The sequence below is a fragment of the Macrobrachium nipponense genome, chromosome 16 (genome assembly GCF_015104395.2).
Source record: "Macrobrachium nipponense isolate FS-2020 chromosome 16, ASM1510439v2, whole genome shotgun sequence".
Taxonomy (NCBI): domain Eukaryota; kingdom Metazoa; phylum Arthropoda; class Malacostraca; order Decapoda; family Palaemonidae; genus Macrobrachium; species Macrobrachium nipponense.
In genome coordinates this window covers 56,420,360-56,426,341 of record NC_087209.1, presented here as the reverse complement: position 1 = coordinate 56,426,341, position 5,982 = coordinate 56,420,360, and the positions used below count along the sequence as shown (strand labels likewise).

General features: G+C 38.7%; 1 protein-coding gene across 1 annotated transcript in view; it reads left to right on the top strand.

Annotated features, from left to right (window-relative positions):
• The first annotated feature begins 3,748 nt into the window (after nt 1-3,748).
• Nucleotides 3,749-5,982, top strand: part of LOC135195705 (protein suppressor of sable-like) — a 20,996-nt gene continuing 18,762 nt past the window's right edge. The window contains exon 1 of the mRNA XM_064222108.1: nt 3,749-3,865. The gene's annotated coding sequence lies outside the window, so the exon portion shown is untranslated. The remainder of the gene's footprint in view (nt 3,866-5,982) is intronic.

Sequence of the window (5,982 nt, the reverse complement as noted above, 5' to 3'; positions counted from 1 at the left end):
ACTTTTTTTTAAATAGATTACCGTAGAAAATCTAATTAAAGAAAACGTAAGTCCTTTTAAGGGTAACCCTCATAATTCTCATCGGCCTCGCTATATTTCGGTGATCGACTACGGAACATGATGGAGAGAAATCTTATCTAATTTTGTTAATTTTTTCTTGATTAATGCATAAAGATCGCCTTAATTACCAATGAAAGGCTAATGACTAAATAAAAATGAACGAAAAACTTTAGATATTATGTCAGCCTCGAAGGACTAGACTATAGGTATGTAGGCCACCTAACAGTCTAATATGCACCTCGGTTATTATTATTATTATTATTATTATTATTATTATTATTATTATTATTATTATTATTATTATTATTATTATTGATGCTGCTTCTAAACTTTCCAAAGTACACTCTGGTTGGCGTATGTCGCAGAAATTAGGGCCAAATTTGAGATAGTAACTTATAGAGGTCATATTCATACCGGAATAAAGTATTTTCAATTGTCAAGTAATATATATATAATAATATATTATATAAATTATATAATAATATATATATATATATGATATATATATATATATATATAGATATTATTTCATATATATATCATAAAGTACTCTCTCTCTCTCTCTCTCTCTCTCTTACCACTTGGTATTCATTGACCAAGGCAATTATCAAGTCACGAGAGAGAGAGAGAGAGCCACATGTCACCATCGGTGTTGCCAACTCTGGCCAGAGGACCAATAGCTTATAGAGGCTACTGAAGCGATCAATGATTTATGTCACGCGAACAAATTTAACATACATACGTGCTCTCTCTCTCTCTCTCTCTCTCTCTCTCTCTCTCGCTCGCGCGCGCGCGCGCGCACACACACACGCACACAATCTGAGGTGAGGATGACCTCATCGAGGCATTTCCTTTTTTTTTTCCCTCCCTCTCCACACCAGCTGAAACTCAAAACAGTTGACTGACGGCTTAATACTAATGGATTAAAAATAAATCTTTTAGGAGAAACAGTAGCAGTGTTTCTTGCCTCTCCTGGACTCCTGGTCTACTCTGATGAGAGAGAGAGAGAGAGAGAGAGAGAGAGAGAGAGAGAGAGAGAGAGAGAGAGAGAGAGAGAGAGAGAGTTTTATTCAGCTCAAAAACAGTAAGGTAACTTTAGGTCGATATTGGCATCACTGTTGGCAGAGCAAAGCCTATAGGCCTATATCAAGACTTCAGCGTCCATTTATAATAATAATAATAATAATGAAAATACTTCAGTGTTATGCACTCGATTCCTTGAAATGTAGTGCCTTTGTGTATGCAGAAATGTATGTCGACCTTTGTTTATGCCTTTAGGCCTATATACACACGTGTATATAGGCCTAGATATTACCTGATAACTGATTTGTAATCATATGCCCATTGACCGCTGTAGTACCCTTTGGAAAGATTGATCCATGGAAGGTCATTTTTAACTTGCCATGATCTGCAAAGCGTATGATGAGCTGGTCAATGCCTTGTCAAATATTCAAGGGATCTATTTGGTAGTCTTTTTTTTCATATCTTTTCAGTTTGTCTTGTAAACTTATCGTGGATGCATTACGGAGAGAGAGAGAGAGAGAGAGAGAGAGAGAGAGAGAGAGAGAGAGAGAGAGAGAGAGAGAGAGAGAGAAGAGGAAGTATGAATACCATGAATATCTATGCACCAGGGCTGCGTAAATAAGGTATATATAGTATCTCTTGTTATATTTATAGACACCGGTCCTATGTTAAGAATACAGGACCTGTAAAACAGATCTGGCGTATGGTTAAAAGCAATTAAAAGTCAGCTATTTTTTTATAGGTTACAAGTGACCTACATTTACCGTTTCTGGAGGGGTTTTGTATTAAAGCAATAAGTAGTACTATTAGGTCAAGACAGACTATTTCGTACAGGAATGTAATCCATGTTGGAGTTAGGCCTATACCCAAATCTTACCAGATTCATATACTCATAAATTCTGTTTTACTTGTCAAAGTGGATCTTTTTTCCCATAATGATGACATATGATCCACGATCACTCATGACCTGCACTTGAATAATTCATGTTACTGCAGCTATACTAGACCTACATATAGATTGCACTTAACCTTATTTGCATCTACAGTAATTATCTTTTTTAAAGGGGAACCAATGATAGAAGAAAGTAGCACATTGTGAAAGAAAGTCAGTAGTTAAATGGAAATGAACTAACAAAACAGCCGCTGCATAAACTAACCACGCATATTGCCAAACACGGCCTTAGAATTTTGTCATCGTTACATCAAAATGAAAAGAATAATACTGCTTTCTGACCACGAACGGTGTTTGTTTGTTTGTTTGTTGGTGGTTAGTCGAACTGAGTGAGAGCGTCTTGGTTCTTAAAGAGCGAAGTAATTTGATAATGACTCACGGCCAAACAACAGCAAAGCATAAAATCCGAGAGAGTTCTTCCTACGAAAGGATAAAATGTTGCATAGTCCTATATACTTCCTGATTTCATTCATATGTAGACTTACTAATCTACGATATAATAATATTTGCGAAGTATATGAAAGGATGAAAGCACAGAAGTCGTGATAAAAGAAATTGGCACAAATAAAAGATAATAGACCTCAGTGTGAATGTGGAGTCTAACCAATAATCTTGGGCCTAACACATTTGATTGGTAGACACACACACACCACACACACACACAACGTATCAACACGGAGCACGTTCGTGATTTAAATAGGAAGTACTCCATATCGATCCGTTATTGATTAACAATGAGTCTCATAAACCCAGTAAATAACGACGCGTGTCTACCGAGTCCAGACAAATCAGAGGTGTAAAAAAAATAAACTTAGATTACAAAGGTACCAAGAGAAACTGGCAAATTAAAAATCAAACAAAAAACTGGCTGCGTCATTGATGTTCGTGCGGGAACTGTGCCCTTACGGATGTATACATTTCCTACTAAATTTTACGACATGCGTTAATCCTACGTTTGAAAGAAGTTTAATAAATGACAAAACAGGCGCAAAGTGAAGCATTATGGCGTACAAAGTTCGGGAAAGCGAATCTGCTCGTGAATTTATGAGGCAGCGAAGCCAGTGCAAACATGTTGCATGTCGTCTCGACATAGTTACAAGCACAGGAAACGGATCGACATTCTCAAGATATTGATGTGGAGCTACGACGTGATCACACTGCTATTTATACACACCTTTTTGACATGCATTTCGAAATAAAAAACCCTTTAATAATAACTCGAGCCATAACGTTAAAATATTCTTTGTTGCTAATTCACATGCACGAAGGTTGAAGTAGTTGCCCTTTTGTTATTATTTTACAACCCCTTCGCGCTTAAAATCCTCCCGATGTAAGCCACCAGCGGTTGCGTATCGATATGCCTACGTCATATCTTTGCGTTTGAAGGCACAGCAAAAAAAAAGGAGGGAGAAAGAACGCAAAATGAAAAAGATAAAACAAAAACGGACGGAAGAGAAGAATGAAACAAGAACAGCTATTGATCTGATGACGTCATAGGCGTGGTGGGGGACTGAAACTCCTTTCCCGCCGACAGCAAAGTGTTCAGAAAGGGAGTCGGTGGTTTATTTATCGAAAGGTACTAGTTGGGTGATTAAAATTGTGAATTGCAAGGGTGATTTATTTTTAGTTAGCGTTTTTGGGTGGGTTGATGAAGGGGGCAGAGGGAGATTGGGGTTTTGTGGGAGGGAAGGGTTCCAACAACGCGCGCCGGCCGTTGTTTCTAGCCGGTGGCCGGAGCGTTGCCACGTCAGTCCTGTTACTGCTATCGTTGACATGTACACTGTTGATCCTATGATGAATTCACGTTTACAACATTAGTGGATATCAGTGGTAAATAACTCAGTTTAGTCAGCACTTTTGTATGTCGGTAGTGAAAGCATCTCTGCAGAATCTTTTTCCAAACATAAAAATGCCCCAAAAATACCATAAAAAAGCTCAAAACTATAAAACAAAATTGGAAAGTGATGATGACGGCATAATATTCCCTCAAAAATGGCTGCTTGCTGCTGCTGCTGCCGGCCGAGGTCGGTTCATTGGTCGGTGTTAGGGCTCCCAAACCTCAGCTTTTGAATTTGGTTCTCTGGGCGCAGGAAGGAGAGAGCTTTTCCCAAAAGAATATTGCCTTTAGACGGGCGTGGGGGTTTGTCAAAAATGAGGACCCAGAAACGGCGCCCGGATGAGACATTTTCGGGCGCCGGGTTCCGTCGGGCGAGCGGCCTTGAAACAGACCCGTGGATTGAATTATGATGGCGTCGTAGTTCTAACTCGTATGGTGTTCTTAGATTTAAATAGCATTCGTTAGAGTTTATTGTAAAGGATTATATATATATATATTTCGACTGGGTGATTTGTGACACGGATGCGGAGGCAGCGACGGCGTCGCGAATTTATTGATCCGCGAAAATTGGTTAGCCTCGCGACGGGGCCCCTTCTACCAGCCAGCCAATCTGGCCCGCGTTGATTTAGGTCCATTCAAGAGTAAATATGTCTAAATAACTTCATTCTTGGCTTGATTTCATGGCGGAAGACTTTCGGGTGGGCGTAATATTCAGCAGGGAATGGCGTCAGTTAATATAAATCCTGCCCGGGACGAAATTCCAAAGCTACGAACCCTTCACCGACGAAATCGATTTCGTTAATTGGCCCCCCTTCCAAAAAAAAAAATAACATCCACCGAGTGCCAGTCTTTTGTTGTAAGGAGAGAGAGAAAGAGTGAGAGAGAGAGATTTATATGAAAAAACGAATAATACAAAAATATAGATGCAAGTTGCAACAATGAAACCGCAGTGCTGGAGTTTGATGCTTTTTGTGTTTGTGCCATGTGTCGTGTATTCAGTTTTCTTTTTTTTTCTCAATCGTACTTCCTCTTAGCATCGTCTAGTCCTATTCTTTCCTCCCTCCTTCCTTTTCCGATGAGGATATTCTCTCGATTTTTCCTCTGCGTAATTTCTCTACCTTTAGGACTAGTATACTAGCCTCGCACGGGACGTCCTATCGTCCTCCACCCGTCCAAAATAGATTCCTTCAAGTTTTTTTCTTCATTGTTTCTCTCTTTCTCTCTAAAGGCATGTCACCCCCTTTCATTCTTCATTCTGGTCTTTTAATTTCTTTTGCTATTCGTTCTGCCATTCGTCTTGAACGAGACTAGTAAGCGCTATTATCTTCCCAGCCCCCAAGATTATTTTTACGTTTCTTTGTCTTGGCTTGGACAGTAAGAATTGCGTAACTGGTGTAGGGTACGTCGTAACGTGGGTATTATTATTATTATTATTATTATTTTATAGTTCTGAACTCGTGTTTAAGCTATATACGTGGCCAGACATTCAAAATGGAAACTCGTAAGGCCCCAAATTAAAGAACTAACTTAACAATGAAAGTGGTTTTTTGATTATTTTTCTATTTTTACGTGTAGGGGGACCGTTAGGGTTTAAATTAAGCTGCCCTGGGTACGGGTGTTTTCATATACGGCTGGTATTTAGGGGCTATACTCCCCCCCTTCCCTTCCCGCTCCCCACCCCTTTCCGTTAGGGTTAAAATAGGGTTTAATTGTATCGTCTGAGGCAAAATGTCTACCGTAGTAGCTTACACTTTCCTCTGGAGAATCTGATATCATTTGATAGAGCTGATTAGATCTACTAGGTAAGAGAGAGGTCAATGTATGTTAGTGTACGTATGTTCGTGTACGTGTTGGTGTGTGTGTGTGTGTGAGTGAGTGTGAGAGAGAGAGAGAGAATCATCACATCATGAGAAATTTAATTTTGTAAAGCATGGATTATAATAATCTCTGGGGGATGGGAATTCTGGATTTCTTTATATATATATATATATATATATATATATATATATATATATATATATATATATAATATATATATATATATATATAAATATAAACGAGTGATAAAAATAAGGCCAATTTATTCCTGAGATAGGATTATACGTAGTGA